General features: G+C 47.5%; 1 protein-coding gene, 1 non-coding gene and 1 pseudogene across 5 annotated transcripts in view; all 3 read right to left on the reverse strand.

The window, feature by feature from the left end:
• LOC135054724 (gastrula zinc finger protein XlCGF17.1-like) overlaps window positions 1-19,109 on the reverse strand; it is a 56,458-nt gene extending 37,349 nt beyond the window's left edge. For 3 of the 4 annotated variants that reach the window (XR_010243557.1, XM_063958020.1, XM_063958019.1), the window contains exon 1: window positions 18,801-19,108. The gene's annotated coding sequence lies outside the window, so the exon portion shown is untranslated. Of the gene's footprint in view, window positions 1-18,800 lie in introns of all 4 variants that reach the window. The other variant, XM_063958021.1, reaches the window with a different exon arrangement.
• LOC134899870 (U5 spliceosomal RNA) lies at window positions 14,294-14,408 on the reverse strand. Its single transcript, XR_010173419.1, has one exon. It is a non-coding gene; the product is annotated as a U5 spliceosomal RNA (small nuclear RNA).
• Window positions 16,200-16,285, reverse strand: LOC134899949 (U5 spliceosomal RNA; annotated as a pseudogene).
• Window positions 19,110-19,679: the final 570 nt, after the last annotated feature.

Consider the following 19,679-nt stretch of genomic DNA (forward strand, 5'->3'; position numbering starts at 1 on the left):
GATGCTGTGGTCCATTTAGTACCATGGGGTATAGATGGGTCCTTTGGGAGCCACTGGCACTTTAAGAATTTAATAGTGTGGGCTGGCTCCTCCCTCTATGCCCCTCCTACCAGACTCAGTCTAGAAACTGTGCCCGAGGAGACGGTTATACTTTGAGAGAAGGAAATGCACAGATAGTGGTGAGATTCACACCAGCTCGAACCGAATTGAAAAAATCATGCTGACCAGTATGCAAAATGGAGAAACCATGCTAACCAGCATGTACCACGAAGAAATCATGCAAAATCGCATGAAACATGAAGAAACCATGTCAACCAGCAGGCAACATGAAGAAATCATGCTAACCAGGATGAAACATGAAGAAATCATGACAACCATCATGCAACACGAAGAAACCATGTTATCTAGCATGAAACATGAAGCAACCATGCCAATCAGCATGTAACCTGAAAAAAAAATGCTAACCATGCATGAAAGAGGAACAGCAATAGCTGAACCAATACTTAACCAAGTAGTAATGCAGGAAAACGAAGCACTGGGCGGGCGCCCAGCATCCTCTACGGACTACGAGAAAAGGATTTACCAGTAGGTAATTAAAATCCTATTTTCTCTTACATCCTAGAGGATGCTGAGGTCCATTTAGTACCATAGGGATGTACCAAAGCTCCCAGTATGGGAGGGAGAGTGCTGAGGTTCCTGCAGAACAGATTGACCAAGCTTTAGGTCCTCAGAGGCCGAAGTATCGAACTTGTAGAACTTCCGCAAACGTGTTCGACCCTGACCTAGCAGCTGGTTGGCAAAGCTGCAAAGCCGAGACACCCCGGGCAGCCGCCCTGGAAGAAACCACCTTACAAGTAGAGTGGGCCTTAACAGAATTTGGACATGGCAAGCCTGCCGTAGAATAAGCGGACTGGATAGTGAACCTGATCCAGCGAGAAATTGTCTGCTTAGAAGCAGGACACCCAATCTTGTTGGGAGCATAAAGGACAAACAGAGCGTTCGACTTTCTGTGACGAGAAGTTCTCCTCACATAACTCTGCAAAGCCCTCAAAACATCCAAGGACTTTGAGGTAATTGAGGAGTCAGTAGCCACTGGCACCACAATAGGTTGGTTGATATGAAAAGCTGACACAACTTTTGGAAGAAATTGTTGATGCGTTCTGAGCACAGCCCTATCTTCATGGAAAATCAAGTAGGGGCTCTTGTAGGACAAGGCCCCCAATTCTGACATACGCCTATCAGAAGCCAAAGCCAACAGTGTGACAGCCTTCCAAGTTAGAAACTTGACTTCTACCTCCTGTAAAGGCTTGAACCAATCCGATTGCAGGAACTGCAGCACCACATTAAGATCCCACTGAGCCATAGGAGCCACAAAAGGTGGTTGGATGTGCAGAACCCCTTTCAAGAAAGTCTGAACCTCACGGAGAGCAGCCAATTGTTTCTGGAAGAAAATGGACAAGGTCGAAATCTGGACTTTTATGGAGCCCAAGCGTAGACCCTCATCCACACCTGCCTCTAGAAAGAGGAGAAAAAACCATCCTAGTTGAAACTCCACCGAAGGAAACTTCTTGGATTCACACCAATACTATTTCCAAATCCAATGGTAATGTTTAGACGTTACTCCTTTCCTAGCCTGTACCAGGGTAGGAATTACTGTTTTCGGAATGCCCTTCCGAGCTAAAATCAAGCGTTCAACCTCCATGCCGTCAAACGTAGCCGTGGTAAGTCTTGATAAGAGAACGGCCCCTGTTGCAGAAGGTCTTCGCGAAAAGGAAGAGGCATTGGATCCTCCAGCAGTAGTACCAGAAGATCCGTGTACCAAGCCCTTCTTTGCCAGTCCGGAACAATGAGGATCGCCTGAACTCTTGTTCTTTTCATGAGTTTGAGAATTCTTGGGATGAGTTGAAGTGGAGGGAACACATACACTGACTTGAACACCCACAGAGTTACCAGGGCGTCCACCACCACCACCTGCGGGTCTCTCGACTTGGAACAGTACCTCCGAAGCTTCCTGTTGAGGCGGGAGGCCATCGTGTCTATTTGAGGTACACCCCAACGACTTGTTACCTCCTCGAACACCTCCGGGTGGAGGCCCCATTCTCCTGGATGGAGATCGTGTCTGCTGAGGAAGTCTGCTTCCCAGTTGTCCACTCCCAGAATGAAGATTGCTGACAGCGATACAGCGTGCATTTCTGTCCAGAGGAGGATTCTTGTTACCTCTGCCATTGCCGCTTTGCTCTTCAGTCCAGTTTTAGTTTTTAGGGTGATCTTATGCTGGCTCAGTTTTAGGGTGATCTTATGCCGGCTCATGGCGCCCCTCACGCGCCTGCACCCTGTACAACTGAGCCCTGCCGGAGCGCATCGTATTACAGCTGCGCTCCTACCCTTGGTGCCGCCATATGCACCAGCGACCCGCTTATCGGGCCACCGGTGTAGTACCACTTTTCTTTCTTCTGGCTCTGTTTGGGGGTGGCGGCCGTGCTGCGGGAGTGAGCGGTCGCCTCGTGGGGCTTGCGATCATTTCCCTCAGGAGCTCAGTGTCCTGTCAGCGGAGATAGTGGTCATTAACCTCAGAGGGTTGGACACTACTTTCCCCCTAAGTCCCACGAAGCAGGGAGGCTGTTGCCAGCAGCCGCCCTGTAAAATAATAAACTCTTAGAAAACTCTTACTAGAGAAACTCTGGAAAGCTCCCCTAGCTGTGACCGGCTCCTCCGGGCACATTTTCTAAACTGAGTCTGGTAGGAGGGGCATAGAGGGAGGAGCCAGCCCACACTATTAAACTCTTAAAGTGCCAGTGGCTCCTAAAGGACCCGTCTATACCCCATGGTACTAAATGGACCCCAACATCCTCTAGGACGTAAGAGAAACCTTTGTTTTCTGATGTCTCAATGCACACAAACTTTGTTTAATACACAAAGTTATTAAAATTATTGTATTAAATGACCTTCAGGCTGTGTGTACAAGGTGTATATGAAACATAAATGAATTCTGTTCTTAGACTTAGGTCCCATCACCATGAAATCTCATTATAGTATGTAATTATTCCAAAATACGGAAAAATCAGATATCCAAAATACTTCCGGTCCCAAGCATTTTGGATAAGGGATACTTAAGCTGTAGTACACTTTAATAATCCTGTTTTCTAAACTACTGTATAGAAAAATCTATTTAAATTTACATTGGATGACCGCATTTTTAACAACATTTCCATATACCTGGGACTGTTTTCTATGCGTTTCCAAATGGTACATGGCTATATCTTCTTTATTTACGTGGGATGATCACGTTATAAGCGCAGATATGTATACCTGGGACTGTTTTCTATGTGGGAAGATGGCTATATCTTTTTTATATATGATAGCATTAAAGCATGTATACATATGCATCCTCAAGTAAGTATCCTTCTTACTGGACATACTCATTACTTAAACATAACATAGAGACAGACCCGGCGCTACCCACTCAAGAAGGGGATACAAAGTTGGGAAGCGCCAGGCTAGAGAGACGCTTTCCCTGCTTTGCATCTCCGCTGCTGCGCCTGTTTTCCCCTGCTGCTGCTGGCTGCTGCGCCTGACACACTGTTTGTCAGGCAGCAATACCGGCAGCTTGAAGCCCCCCCCCCCCCCCCCCCGACAGCGGCAGTGTTTGGCAGAAAAGGGGACAGAGCGTCACGGGGCTGAGGGGGCAGAGCTATGTGGGACCAGGATGCAGAGGAGGACAAACTGTAACAGATCAGGCCAGCAAGAAGGTAAGTGGAGGGAGATTGAGTGACAAATTATATGTGTGTATCTGTGTGTGTGTGTGTGTGTGTGTGTGTGTGTGTGTGTGGGGGGGGGGGGGGGGGGGCATAATGAGTTTTAAGCGGCACTTCTGTGGGCATTATATATAAGCGGCACTACTACTGGGAGCATTACGTATAAGCCGCACTACTGGGGGCATTATGTGTATAAGCAGCACTACTACGGGGGGCATTATGTATAAGTGGCACTACTAATGGGGGCATTATGTGTATAAGCAGCACTACTACGGGGGGCATTATGTATAAGTGGCACTACTAATGGGGGCATTATGTGTATAAGCTGCACTACTACATGAGGTGTAATGTGACTAAGATTGTGCCACTGTGTGGTGTAATTTGAGATGGGGGTGTCATTGTGTGGCCACGTCACTTTTTTGTGAGACCACACCCCTTTTGTTGACATGCACTATTTCTTTGGAAATTTTGGGTAGGGCTGGTTCTCCCATTATGCAGCTTTAGGCAGCTGCCTATGGGTGGGGGATCTAAGGGGTGGCCCGCTTAGATTGCCCCGGAGAAAACAGTGGATTAGTGACAGACTGTACAGTGTGAGGGCAGGGCCGCTCGACTATTACCCAGGGTACGTACTGAATAGAGCGCCATAGTGAGGAGGGCACCACTGTAGAGATGGGTCATAGAATTGTCAAGAGGTGCAGGTCACAGACCTGCAATGGGCGCCAGCTATGTGGTACTGCCGCCGAATCAGCGAAAGGTGAGGGCAGAGTCTGCTCCTATTTGCTCCTTAAAGAGGGTAAGGGTGAGTATTGCGCTGTGAGTGACAGCCGGGATGCTGCTGCGGGGACACGCAGCAGGTGCTAGCTGTTAAGCAGAGACAGACCGTCACCTCACCACCTTACTGAAAAGCAGAGAGAATGCTCTTGCTGGCAGGGGATTACACAGACTGCCACCTCACCTGATTAATCTGTTACCTTGTGCAAAGGGTGAGGCGCTGACTCTTGCAGCGACGCCCTCCTCCTCCTTGTGCCTGTCATTGTCCGGGCTGCAGAGCACGAGAGACTGTCCACACGGCAGAGCTGGCCAGTGGTTTCACTGCATCCCATATAATATAGAACACATGAGAAGTCCTGATCTCTCCATTGCTAAGTGATAGTAGCACCCCTGATATCTCCATTACCAAGTGAGTTACAGGCAGGAGCAACTCTGTGAAGGTCCTTGAGTGGCCCAGCCAGAGCCCAGACTTGAATCCGATTAAACATCTCTGGAGAGATCAGAAAATGGCTGTGCACCGACGCTTCCCATCCAACCTGATGGAGCTTGAAAGGTGCTGCAAAGCGGAATGGGCGAAACTGCGCAAAAATATACCCCTTTCACATCGCCAATGCCGGATCCCACCCAGGAATTGGAAACGGGTCCTTCCTGGGTGGGATCCGGCATTGGACCCTACAGCTGGCTTTCCGTCCTGGCAATATGCCGGGTCAATTGCCATAGCGGCAGGGGGCGGAGCTGGCAGTGGGCGCGGCACTGGGAGATGAGCTCATCTCCGTGCCTCCTCTCCCTATGTAGTGAACCCGTTCACGCTGCCACTGACCCTAACCCTGCTTTATTACCGGGTTGTATTACCGGGTCAGGCGACCCGGGAATTCGACCATGGCCCTTTCACACTGCACACTGACCCGTGTGGTGTGAAAGGGGTAATAGGTGTGCCAAGCTTGTGGCATCATATTCAAAAAGACTTGAGGCTGTAATTGCTGCCAAAGGTGCATCAACAAAGTATTGAGCAAAGGCTGTGAATACTTATGTACATGTGATTTCTTAGTTTTTTATTTTCACGTTGTCATTGTGGGGTACTGTGTGTAAAAATGTTTTGTTTTTTTCAATTTTAAAATACGGCTGTAACATAACAAAAAGTTGAAAAAGTGAAGTGCTGTGAATACTTTCCGGATGCACTATATAGCCATCTCCCCAATGGAAACACATGGAAAATTATCCCAGGTATAGATATCTGCACTTAAAACGTGATCATCCCATGTAAATAAAAAAAGATATAGCCATCTACCCATTGGAAACACACAGAAAATGGTGCCAGGCAGAGCCGTCTTAACAGCAGTGTAGGCCCCTGGGCACAGCAATGCACTGGGGCCCCTACCCATCCTCCAGCAGTAGGCGGGGGTGCTGGCAGCGGCAGCTTTGATGTCCCGCGGGCGGTAGGGGGTGTTCTATCTGTCGCTCAGCATGTGGGACCTGGAGAAATAATTTCTGCTAATCATTCCTTTACTGCACAGATGGGGCAGGAAGGAGAACACTAAACTGTAGAAGGGGACATTGGGCTGAATGAAAGGCCCTGGTACATGACTTCCAGAGTAGTAGGGGATGTTTAATACGTAGGAGAGGGGTTGATAGTGGAGTGGCCTTAATATTCATAATTTTCTAGTGGGAGGGCAGCTTGCTTGACTTCAGATATCTCAAGTTCCGGAAAAATAAGAATTTACTTACCGATAATTCTATTTCTCGGAGTCCGTAGTGGATGCTGGGGTTCCTGAAAGGACCATGGGGAATAGCGGCTCCGCAGGAGACAGGGCACAAAAGTAAAGCTTTCCGATCAGGTGGTGTGCACTGGCTCCTCCCCCTATGACCCTCCTCCAAGCCAGTTAGGTACTGTGCCCGGACGAGCGTACACAATAAGGGAGGAATTTTGAATCCCGGGTAAGACTCATACCAGCCACACCAATCACACCGTACAACTTGTGATCTAAACCCAGTTAACAGTATGATAACAGCGGAGCCTCTGAAAAGATGGCTCACAACAATAATAACCCGATTTTTGTAACTATGTACAAGTATTGCAGATAATCCGCACTTGGGATGGGCGCCCAGCATCCACTACGGACTCCGAGAAATAGAATTATCGGTAAGTAAATTCTTATTTTCTCTATCGTCCTAGTGGATGCTGGGGTTCCTGAAAGGACCATGGGGATTATACCAAAGCTCCCAAACGGGCGGGAGAGTGCGGATGACTCTGCAGCACCGAATGAGAGAACTCCAGGTCCTCCTCAGCCAGGGTATCAAATTTGTAGAATTTAGCAAACCTGTTTGCCCCTGACCAAGTAGCTGCTCGGCAAAGTTGTAAAGCCGAGACCCCTCGGGCAGCCGCCCAAGATGAGCCCACCTTCCTTGTGGAATGGGCATTTACATATTTTGGCTGTGGCAGGCCTGCCACAGAATGTGCAAGCTGAATTGTATTACACATCCAACTAGCAATAGTCTGCTTAGAAGCAAGAGCACCCAGTTTGTTGGGTGCATACAGGATAACAGCAAGTCAGTTTTCCTGACTCCAGCCGTCCTGGAACATATTTTCAGGGCCCTGACAACATCTAGCAACTTGGAGTCCTCCAAGTCCCTAGTAGGTGCAAGGCACCACAATAAGCTGGTTCAGGTGAAACACTGACACCACCTTAGGGAGAGAACTGGGGACGAGTCCGCAGCTCTGCCCTGTCCGAATGGACAAACAGATATGGGCTTTTTTGAGAAAAAACCACCAATTTGACACTCGCCTGGTCCAGGCCAGGGCCAAGAGCATGGTCACTGTTCATGTGAGATGCTTCAAATCCACAGATTTGACTGGTTTTAAACCAATGTGATTTGAGGAATCCCAGAACTACGTTGAGATCCCACAGTGCCACTGGAGGCACAAAAGGGGGTTGTATATGCAATACTCCCTTGACAAACTTCTGGACTTCAGGAACTGAAGCCAATTCTTTCTGGAAGAAAATCGACAGGGCCGAAATTTGAACCTTAATGGACCCCAATTTGAGGCCCATAGACACTCCTGTTTGCAGGAAATGCAGGAAACGACCGAGTTGAAATTTCTTTGTGGGGCCTTCCTGGCCTCACACCACGCAACATATTTTCGCCACATGTGGTGATAATGTTGTGCGGTCACCTCCTTTCTGGCTTTGACCAGGGTAGGAATGACCTCTTCCGGAATGCCTTTTTCCCTTAGGATCCGGCTTTCCACCGCCATGCCGACAAACGCAGCTGCGGTAAGTCTTGGAACAGACATGGTACTTGCTGAAGCAAGTCCCTTCTTAGCGGCAGAGGCCATAAGACCTCTGTAAGCATCACTTGAAGTTCCGGGTACCAAGTCCTTCTTGGCCAATCCGGAGCCATGAGTATAGTTCTTACTCCTCTACGTCTTATAATTCTCAGCACCTTAGGTATGAGAAGCAGAGGAGGGAACACATACACCGACTGGTACACCCACGGTGTTACCAGAACGTCCACAGCTATTGCCTGAGGGTCTCTTGACCTGGCGCAATACCTGTCCCGTTTTTTGTTCAGACGGGACGCCATCATGTCCACCTTTGGTATTTCCCAACGGTTTACAATCATGTGGAAAAAACTTCCCGATGAAGTTTCCACTCTCCCGGGTGGAGGTCGTGCCTGCTGAGGAAGTCTGCTTCCCAGTTTCCATTCCCGGGATGAAACACTGCTGACAGTGCTATCACATGATTTTCCGCCCAGCGAAAAGTCCTTGCAGTTTTTGCCATTGCCCTCCTGCTTCTTGTGTCGCCCTGTCTGTTTACGTGGGCGACTGCCGTGATGTTTTTCCCACTGGATCAATACCGGCTGACCTTGAAGCAGAGGTCTTGCTAAGCTTAGAGCATTATAAATTTACCCTTAGCTCCAGTATATTTATGTGGAGAAAAGTCTCCAGACTTGATCACACTCCCTGGAAATTTTTTCCTTGTGTGACTGCTCCCCAGCCTCTCGGGCTGGGCTCCGTGGTCACCAGCATCCAATCCTGAATGCCGAATCTGCAGCCCTCTAGAAGATGAGCACTCTATAACCACCACAGGAGAGACACCCTTGTCCTTGGATATAGGGTTATCCGCTGATGCAGCTGAAGATGCGATCCGGGCCATTTGTCCAGCAGATCCCACTGAAAAGTTCTTGCGTGAAATCTGCCGAATGGAATTGCTTCGTAGGAAGCCACCATTTTTACCAGGACCCTTGTGCAATGATGCACTGTTTTTAGGAGGTTCCTGACTAGCTCGGATAACTCCCTGGCTTTCTCTTCCGGGAGAAACACCTTCTTCTGGACTGTGTCCAGAATCATCCCTAGGCACAGCAGACGTGTCGTCGGATCAGCTGCGATTTTGGAATATTTAGAATCCACCCGTGCTGTTGTAGCAGTATCCGAGATAGTGCTACTCCGACCTCCAACTGTTCCCTGGACTATGCCCTTATCAGGAGATCATCCAAGTAAGGGATACTTAAGACGCCTTTTCTTCGAAGAAGAATCATCATTTCGGCCATTACCTTGGTAAAGACCCGGGGTGCCGTGGACAATCCAAACGGCAGCGTCTGAAACTGATAGTGACAGTTCTGCACCACGAACCTGAGGTACCCTTAGTGAGAAGGGCAAATTTGGGACATAGAGGTAAGCATCCCTGATGTCCCGGGACACTATATAGTCCTCTTCTTCCTGGTTCGTTATCACTGCTCTGAGTGACTCCATCTTGATTTGAACCTTTGTAAGTGTTCAAAAAATTTTTTAGAATAAGTCTCACCTAGCCTTCTGGCTTCAGTACCACAATATAGTGTGGAATAATACCCCTTTTCTTGTAGTGGGAGGGGTAATTTAGTTATCACCTGCTGGGAATACAGCTTGTGAATTTTTTTCCATACTGCCTCCTTGTCGGAGGGAGACCTTGGTAAATCAGACTTCAGGAGCCTGCGAAGGGGAAACGTCTCGACCTTCCAATCTGTACCCCTGGGATACTACTTGTAGGATCCAGGGGTCCTGTACGGTCTCAGCGCCATGCTGAGAACTTGTCAGAAGCGGTGGAACGCTTCTGTTCCTGGGAATGGGCTGCCTGCTGCAGTCTTCTTCCCTTTCCTCTATCCCTGGGCAGATATGATCTTATAGGGACGAGAGGACTGAGGCTGAAAAGACGGTGTCTTTTTCTGCAGAGATGTGACTTAGGGTAAAAAACGGTGGATTTTCCAGCAGTTGCCGTGGCCACCAGGTCAGATGGACCGACCCCAAATAACTCCTCTTCCTTTATACGGCAATACACCTTTGTGCCGTTTGGAATCTGCATCACCTGACCACTGTCGTGTCCATAACATCTTTTGGCAGTTATGGACATCGCATTTACTCATGATGCCAGAGTGCAAATATCCCTCTGTGCATCTCGCATATATAGAAATGCATCCTTTAAATGCTCTATAGTCAATAAAATACTGTCCCTGTCAAGGGTATCAATATTTTTAGTCAGGGAATCCGACCAAGCCACCCCAGCTCTGCACATCCAGGCTGAGGCGATCGCTGGTCGCAGTATAACACCAGTATGTGTGTATATACTTTTTATGATATTTTTCCAGCCTACTGTCAGCTGGTCCTTGAGGACGGCCCTATCTATAGACGGTACCGCCACTTGTTTTGATAAGCGTGTGAGCGCCTTATCCACCTTAAGGGGTGTTTTCCAACGCGCCCTAACTTCTGGCGGGAAAGGGTATACCGCCCATAATTTTCTATCGGGGGGAACCCACGCATCATCACACACTTTATTTAATTTATCTGATTCAGGAAAAACTATGGTAGTTTTTTCACATCCCACATAATACCCTCTTTTGTGGTACTTGTAGTATCAGAAATATGTAACACCTCCTTCATTGCCTTTAACGTGTGGCCCTAATAAGGAATACGTTTGTTTATTCACCGTCGACACTGGATTCAGTGTCCCTGTCTGTGTCTGTGTCGACCGACTAAAGTAAACGGGCGTTTTAAAACCCCTGACGGTGTTTTTGAGACGTCTGGACCGGTACTAATTGTTTGTCGGCCGTCTCATGTCGTCAACCGACCTTGCAGCGTGTTGACATTATCACGTAATTTCCTAAATAAGCCATCCATTCCGGTGTCGACTCCCTAGAGAGTGACATCACCATTACAGGCAATTGCTCCGCCTCCTCACCAACATCGTCCTCCTACATGTCGACACACACGTACCGACACACAGCACACACACAGGGAATGCTCTGATAGAGGACAGGACCCACTAGCCCTTTGGAGAGACAGAGGGAGAGTTTGCCAGCACACACCAAAAACGCTATAATTATATAGGGACAACCTTATATAAGTGTTTTCCCTTATAGCATCTTAATATATATAAGCATATCGCCAAATTAGTGCCCCCCCTCTCTGTTTTAACCCTGTTTCTGTAGTGCAGTGCAGGGGAGAGCCTGGGGGCCTTCCCTCCAGCCTTTCTGTGAGGGAAAATGGCGCTGTGTGCTGAGGAGATAGGCCCCGCCCCTTTTTCGGCGGCCTCGTCTCCCGCTCTTAACGGATTCTGGCAGGGGTTAAATATCTCCATATAGCCTCCGGAGGCTATATGTGAGGTATTTTTAGCCAAAATAGGTATTCATTTGCCTCCCAGGGCGCCCCCCTCCCAGCGCCCTGCACCCTCAGTGACTGCCGTGTGAAGTGTGCTGAGAGGAAAATGGCGCACAGCTGCAGTGCTGTGCGCTACCTTTAGAAGACTGAGGAGTCTTCTGCCGCCGATTCTGGACCTCTTCTTACTTCAGCATCTGCAAGGGGGCCGGCGGCAAGGCTCCGGTGACCATCCAGGCTGTACCTGTGATCGTCCCTCTGGAGCTGATGTCCAGTAGCCAAGAAGCCAATCCATCCTGCACGCAGGTGAGTTCACTTCTTCTCCCCTCTGTCCCTCGTTGCAGTGATCCTGTTGCCAGCAGGACTCACTGTAAAGTAAAAAACCTAAGCTAAACTTTCTCTAAGCAGCTCTTTAGGAGAGCCACCTAGAATTGCACCCTTCTCGGCCGGGCACAAAAATCTAACTGGCTTGGAGGAGGGTCATAGGGGGAGGAGCCAGTGCACACCACCTGATCGGAAAGCTTTACTTTTGTGCCCTGTCTCCTGCGGAGCCGCTATTCCCCATGGTCCTTTCAGGAACCCCAGCATCCACTAGGACGATAGAGAAATAGATTTCTTAGCGTTGAATGGGATAAAAAGCTAGAGAGTCCCAGCTTTAAGTAGGTGCTGGGGACTTGGGGATAAGAGTTCAGGAGCCAGAGTAATCCACCAATGGAAATTTAAAACTGCATATTGGGCGTGTGGAGCTGGAGCAGGGACCAGCTGCTGGAAGGCTGATATCTCTAGTTCTGGGCATATTAGAGACACAATGCCAGTGTCCACCGAAAGGGGAGAGTCCCAGCTTTTGGAGTATACCCTCATAAAAACTCTAAGTCAGACAGAACCTGAGATATCTGGCTGGGAAGAACAATTATCAGGCTAGGATGGGGACCACTGCTTTGAAGTCAGATATCTCCGGTTCCCCAGGGCCGATTTTCAAAAATCTGGTACCCCTGGAAAATAGGATTTTGGTACTTACCAGGTAAATCCTTTTCTTTGAATCCATAGGGGGCACTGGAGTACTCTTGGGATATGGACGGGCGGAGCCGAACAAAGGCACTGAATATTCAAATTTAGGACCCTCCCACCCCTCCATATCCCCGAGTACCTCAGTGTACTGTCTCAGTGTTTTTTACTGAGCGAACAGGAACGATATAGAGAGGTTGACAATGGAGAATACCTATAACATAACGGACAACAACAATGTTGACCCATAACCTTACTGTCAACTAAACAGTTGACACCATAACCGATAGAACTTTATAATTTGAACCAATCGGTGAAAATGTGTTACCATAAGCTCCTCTGAGCTTAATATCAATCAAGTAAAACTTGTTACCCTAAGCTCCCTTGAGCTTAAAACAACCCAGGTAAAACTGCTCTGGGTGGGCGTCCAGTGCCCCCTATGGATTCAAAGAAAAGGATTTACCTGGTAAGTACCAAAATCCTATTTTCTTTATCATCCACTAGGGGTCACTGGAGTACTCTTGGGACGTACCAAAGCTTCCCTCGTGGGCGGGAGAGCTGTTTGATACTTGTAACAGTAGGCAGCCCAAAGCTAGATGCTGATGGCGCCACCATTTATAACGTGTAAACGTGCACAAACATGGTGCACATGAAGGCTATATAGCCGCGTTTTAGACACTCCACGACCCACTGGGTCTGACATTCCCACAGACCTGTGGGATGAGCTATTACTGACGCAGGCGATTGTAACTTAGCCTTAAAGTAAACCTGACTTGTAGTCATTATTATTACCCAACTGGATAATGTCTGCTAAGAAACTGGCTAACCCCAGTTGGCAGTATCATAGAGAACAAACAACGTATTCATATCACGTACTGTTGACGTTCGGGACATATATAAACGCGTAATGCGTGTACCACATTCAGAATTCTAGAATGTGCTGTCCACACAGGAAACCCCTATTGGTATATTGATGTGAAGAATACGAAAGCGTGATTCGTCCGAAGATCTGCTTTGTCATGAGAAAACTCAAATACGGTGGCTTGGAATACAAGGCACCCAAATATGAAAACAAAACCCTTGCCGAAGCCAAGGCTATAAGAAAATTGTTTTCCAAAGTGAGAAACTTAATTCCCATTTGTTGAAAGGGTTCAAAATATGAAAACTGTAAGAAATCTGAACCCAACTTCAAGTCGCCTGGCGCTGTAGGTGGGATAAATAGAGTGTGAACTTTGATGACACCTTGTAGAAAGATGTGTACAGACGCCAATAGAGGCAAACGTCTTTGACAATAAGTTTATCACACAGATACCTGCACTCTTCGTGCAGATCAACGCAGTTTTCCATCCCACCCCGTTTAACAGAATACGGGTTACTTGAAGGATGATGTTGGAAACTTCCGAGGTTTACCACCTATGTAAGCACACGAAATTTTGTAAAAATGAGCTGCCTTAAACGGCTTACTATTTCGTAACATGGTTAGTATAACCGATACTGTAATGCTCAATTTCTTAAGAGGGCGTTTGCACCCTCACCCCGTCAACCGCAGCTGCGGTACATAGATAATAGGTACATAGGTAACTATGGGTAAACTAACGTTCCCTGATGTAACAGGTTGGACGTATTATGAGCGGGCCAAGATCGTGTGCAAGTATTCCTTGAAAATTCGAGAAGCAAACTTCTCCGAAATGAGCTACCACCAGTATGACTGTGACAAACTGTCTTATGAGCCGTTTTGACAACGGAGAGAGCAGCGGAAACTGGTGGAGCCAGATACACGATGCTGAATGACCACATGAATGTGAGCGACTCCACCGCCACTGCCCTTGTGATCTGTTTTGTACACATACTGAGCTTTTGTAATTGTGGCGAGATGCCATCATGTATACTTGAGGGTAACCCCCTTCTGTGGACTCACATATGAAACACCTCTGGATTTAATGTCCAGTTTTCAGGATCCAAATCCTGACGGGTGAGATCCTCTGTCTAACAGATGTCCACTCACGTAATGTGACATTTTCACATAATGGTGTTCTAAGCCATTGAGGATTTGAGTCACATGCCGCATTACCATGCGGCTTCTTGGTTCTCACTGGTTGTTGTGTATGCAACTGCCGTTGCCTTGTTTGACTGCTTAAGGCCAGCGTGAGACAGGCATCAAACATTTACCTGAAACTCATGGTTGTTCCTCTCCACAGAAATCTTTAGTAAAAGGCAAAAGATTTATTCGTTCTGAAGAGAAACCAGAGTATATACCTGGTCAGACTGAAAGCGAATCATGTATTGCATTGTAAAATGCACAGAGTTCTAGGACCTTTATCGACAGCAATCTGTCGTGTTTTAGAACCTTTGTTGCTGATTTTAACTACAAATCCTGACCCTCTGCGACTGTCGTCCAGAGTATATGCACCCTTTTCCCTCTGTGGGAAACGCGAGTGAAGGGTGGCGAACTAAATTGAAAACACATCTTTATTCTTAATAGGTGAATACACCAATGTACCGCTAGTGTGCGTGTTTTGCACTAATTACTAGACGTACATTTGTTATTGCTGGTGTAGTAGGTAAAAGTCTTTGATTTATAATCTTACCTAGGAATTGACATCGTTTAGACGGAATTAGATGCGATTGTTTTCGAACTTGATCTGCTACCGCAGTATACCTTAGTAGCGCAAGTTAGAGGAACTTTGTTGAGACAGAGTTCTTATGAGCAGATCATCTAAGGTAGAGAAACTCTGTTGAGACAGAGTTCTTATGTGAGATGAGCTATCATCCCCAACATAACTTTGGTAAATACCCGAGGCGATAAGCAACGGTAGACCCGAAATGGATAATGGTTGTGGCGATTTGCAAACGCTAGAACCCATGAAGATCAAACCGGAATGGGTAAATACGCATTGTGAAGATCAAGTGCCATTATGCCACTTTGTGCTCCAATAAACAAATACTAACCGCAGAAAATTCATTTCCCCACTGCAGTAAGTGACCTGCTGATTGAGATTGCGACAGAGCCGTCTGGTTTTGCTCAAACAGAGGGAATATGTAACCCTGACTCTGTTGGTATACTACTGCTTGGATTATAAAGACAGCTGAAACCCAGCAGAGACTAAATGGCAACCTGCCAAACCGGTCGACAGAGCCAGTATTGTCCTTTAATCTGTAAATAGCTGAGACATCCATGAATTGAAGTCTGGAAACCCCTCAAAGTAACATGTAAAGACGCGCTTCCACAATTGGAAAAGAGGTCATCAAACCACTGGCTTGCTGACTGTAGCGTCCTGACGTTACAAGGCGTGACTGTTTTGTACACCCGCCTTTGAAAAACGGAAGTCTAAAGGGATTAAACGCCGGTACCAGTATTCCGTTTTGATACTGGATGCGGTAATGGCTGAATATCAAATTTAGGACCAACCAAGCTCTGTCCTAGTCGTGCTGAACTAGCTACGATGAAAAACAGGCGTTAGTAGAGGCTTTACAGATATACTCTGCAGCTTCTTTTAACAGTGATCTCATAGTTTCCATACCTAGAGACTAATGACCCAAATGTATCCTGGGTCTTTAAAATGTTTAACACAGACGCATTTGCCAATGGCGGATCGCGTTATTTTGAAACGATTAAATAGTGGTCAAAGTCCACTAATATTTTCTAAAAAACAAATGGAGGCCTTGACTCACTGGTTTTTAGCAATGTATGTTGCCCAAAACCCCCGCACTATATAAGTGCTGGTGTAATGCACCCTTCTCACTCGAAGTTTCTGCATTAACCCTGGTACCCAAAGGAACTTGGCCCTTTGAAAAGACTATCTTTAGTTATAGCAGGCGGAGTACTTCCGAGACTCCGATGTTACCGCTGTTTTAATTTGAATTGCCAATGCTTAACATAGGACCGTTAAAAATTATTTTTAGTCTGCGCTAGAGCCTTACTAGCTATGCAGACTGACACCACAATAGGCAACAGAAAGACACTTGCACTACTTGTTGAAGTTCTTTTGTGTCATATATATATTTTTGTTGCTGAAAAGCATATTAAGGCCAGCCGTAGCCAGGCTATGAAACACATGGTTATTTCTCTCTACGGACATCTTTAGCAACAGGCGAAAGATTTATTAGATCTGAAGAGAAACCAGAGTATTCTTTATGTGAAAAGCAGTTCACATGTGCAATCCGAACTACATTCCCACTAACACCCCCTTTGCCTCTGGTGGCTTAGAGATGTAGGGCAGGAATGTTCTAGAATTATAAACTGGAAGAAACTGTAATGATTAAAAATGGCCCCCATGCCATGCATACACTGAAAAGCACAGGACCTGCTGCAGTGTTAATATATATAGACATAATAGCCTATTATACAGGTAATATAGGCTTAATAGCCTATTAAAGTGTGATAATCACATTCCAGTTAATAGAACACTTATGACATCAAATGGCAGCCTACAGAAACAGGAAGCATGCCATCCATACAATTAGAAACATATTTTAGGACATGCTCTGTGAAAACTATGTCTTATTAACCCATGCAGCCTTGGTGCTGTTGCTATGGGTATTTACTCCCCCTTACCCCCGGTAGTCTCCCCTATGTTACCTGCAGCGGGAACGGGTGCAGGGAGAGCAGGGGAGCGCTGTGTATAGCGCCGGGGAGCCGTCCGGAAGAGCGGGCGGCGCCATGTATCATCAGCGTGCGGTGTCAGCGCTGGAAGAGCGGCCGGCGTCTGTGAGTGACGTGCGGCCGCTCTGTGCATGTTAGAAAGCGGGTACTTACTGTGGCTCGGGCGGCGCCTGTCCTACCTCGGTGCCGGGTAATCAGCGCTGGGAGAGCGGCCGGCGTCTCTGAGTGACGTGCGGCCGCTCTGAGCTTCCAGCGTAGTTAAGCGGGGCATATCAGCGGCGGCTTCAGCGGCGGCAAACCCCCACACAGCAGGGCGGCAGCGTGAGCTGACCGCCCTGACACCCCACCATTAGGACATGTGCCGCACCTCCTGTACGCTCCGTCCAGCTTGTGACGGGGCTTTCATCCTGGCTGTGACGGGGCTTTCTGTAAGCTCCGTCCAGTGTCAGACTGACTTCCATAGCGGCTGGGCATAGTGCGTATGAGCTCCCCCTGCTGTGCAGCCGGACGGAGCTCCGTATGCGCAGGAGGCATTAACCCCTACATAGCGGGGCGGCAGCCTGCGCTGACCGCCCCGTTTCCCCCAGCCTACCTTTCTGATCATGGCTGACGACTGCCTCAGCTCTGTAGTCTTGGCTGTGGCGGGGCTTTTTATGTGTAAGCTCCGTCCAGCTCCAGTCAGCTTCCAGTAATCTATGGCTGCGACGGCTTCTTTGTGCAAGCCCGTCCAGCTTTTCCTGGCTGCTCTTTGTAGAAGCAGTGGGCTGTCTGTGGCTGTGAGGGTGCTCTTCGTGAGGACCGACACGCCATGCTGTCTGTGGCTGTGAGGGTGCTCTTTGTGAGGACCGACACGCCATGCGCTGCCCGTGCAGCGGCACTATCCCGGACCCATGTTTTTCCAGAAACTGGGAAGGGATGTGCTAAGTGTAAAAATAAAAATTAAAAATAAAAATTAAAAATAAAAATCCAAGTGTGGCTATACCACAAGCCGATGTTCGTGCTGTGAGCACCGAAAAAACACTGAGACAGTACACTGAGGTACTCGGGGATATGGAGGGGTGGGAGGGTCCTAAATTTGAATATTCAGTGCCTTTGTTCGGCTCCGCCCGTCCATATCCCAAGAGTACTCCAGTGACCCCTAGTGGATGATAAAGAAAGAGGGGACCCTCAGCTATCAGCTTAGGGCCCTTTTACGCCTAGGGCCCTTGGGCAAGAGCCCATTGAGCCCATACGTAAAGACGGCCCTGGTGCCAGGACTCAATATTGATATTAGGATGATGGTTTTCTTATTTAATTATATGACCATGTTACAAATATGCTATATAAATGCTATAATTTTTTTAACCTATGAATATAGTAGTTCAAAGCTTTATGTGCGTGCAGTACATTGTTAATTCTCAGTTGAAGTTAAAAAAATATATAGTGACATCTATAGATGTGAATAGGAACTGCAGGCAATCATTCCTTTTTGTGATCATCCTTTTTCTACAACTCGCTGTGATATCCCTCATCATATATCACTGTACAGTCCCCTCTCCCCTATATAATAATACCACACATCATTGTGTGCCGGGAGCTGTGTTATACCCCATCATATATCACTGTACAGTCCCCTCTCCCCTATATAATACCACATATCAGTGTGTGCCGGGAGCCGTGTTAACCCTAATCATATATCACTGTACAGTCCCCTCTTCGCTATATAATAATAGCACATATTAGTGTGTGCTGGGAGCTGTGTTAACCTTTATCATATATCACTGTAGAGTCCCCTCTCCCCTATATAATACCTCATATCAGTGTGTGCCGGGACCTGTGTTATACCCATCATACATCACTGTACAGTCCCCTCTCCCCTATATAATAAAACCACATATCAGTGTGTGCCGGGAGCTGTGTTATCCCCCATCATATATAACTGTACAGCACCTCTCCCCTATATAATAAAACCACATATCAGTGTGTGCCAGGAGCTGTGTTATCCCCCATCATATATCACTGCACAGTCCCCTCCCCGCTATAGAACAATAATAATAGTTACCTATAGCCCGACACCTTCAAAATGGCGGCTGAATTTACGCGTTGTCTCGCCCCTCTGCGCCGTCACTTGCAAGACGTGGACCGATAAGTCTGTCAAATAAAATAATGCCCTCTACAGTTGGACACTTATTGTTGATTGTGTTTTGCCTCTAGTGATGGATTGAAGAGGACGAAGCGGCGGCTGCAGCTATGGAGACGGTGGGTGGGCGGAGCCTTCTATTCAGCCCTGACATCCGCTTGGCTGTCGGGTTTTTTTTTCCAAACGGTAGACATGTACCAAGTCATACCATACCTGTCCTTTGTTATCCATAAGGCGGCGGACATTTTTTTGTATACCAGGCCGGCCAGCAGGAAGTTGCATTTCCTGTGCGTGCCCTGTGCTGAATGTTATCACTCCCATAATAAAGCAGAAGAATACTGTAATGATATTATTATTGCTATTATGCTTGGGCTGTAGGCTGAGCTGACTCAGGTGTCCTGTGGCTGCACTACAGCTGGAGCAGTCACTGGTCCTTTCTATTTCTCTGACGTCCTAGTGGATGCTGGGACTCCGTAAGGACCATGGGGATATAGCGGCTCCGCAGGAGACAGGGCACAAAATAAAAGCTTAAGGATCAGGTGGTGTGCACTGGCTCCTCCCCCTATGACCCTCCTCCAAGCCTCAGTTAGATTTTTGTGCCCGGCCGAGAAGGGTGCAATCTAGGTGGCTCTCCTGAGCTGCTTAGAATAAAAGTTTAGTTAGGTTTTTTTATTTTCAGTGAGTCCTGCTGGCAACAGGCTCACTGCATTGTGGGACTAAGGGGAGAAGAAACGGACTCACCTGAGTGCAGAGTAGATCGGGTTTCTTAGGCTACTGGACACTAGCTCCAGAGGGACGATC

Source organism: Pseudophryne corroboree, chromosome 3 (assembly GCF_028390025.1).
Source record: "Pseudophryne corroboree isolate aPseCor3 chromosome 3, aPseCor3.hap2, whole genome shotgun sequence".
NCBI lineage: Eukaryota > Metazoa > Chordata > Amphibia > Anura > Myobatrachidae > Pseudophryne > Pseudophryne corroboree.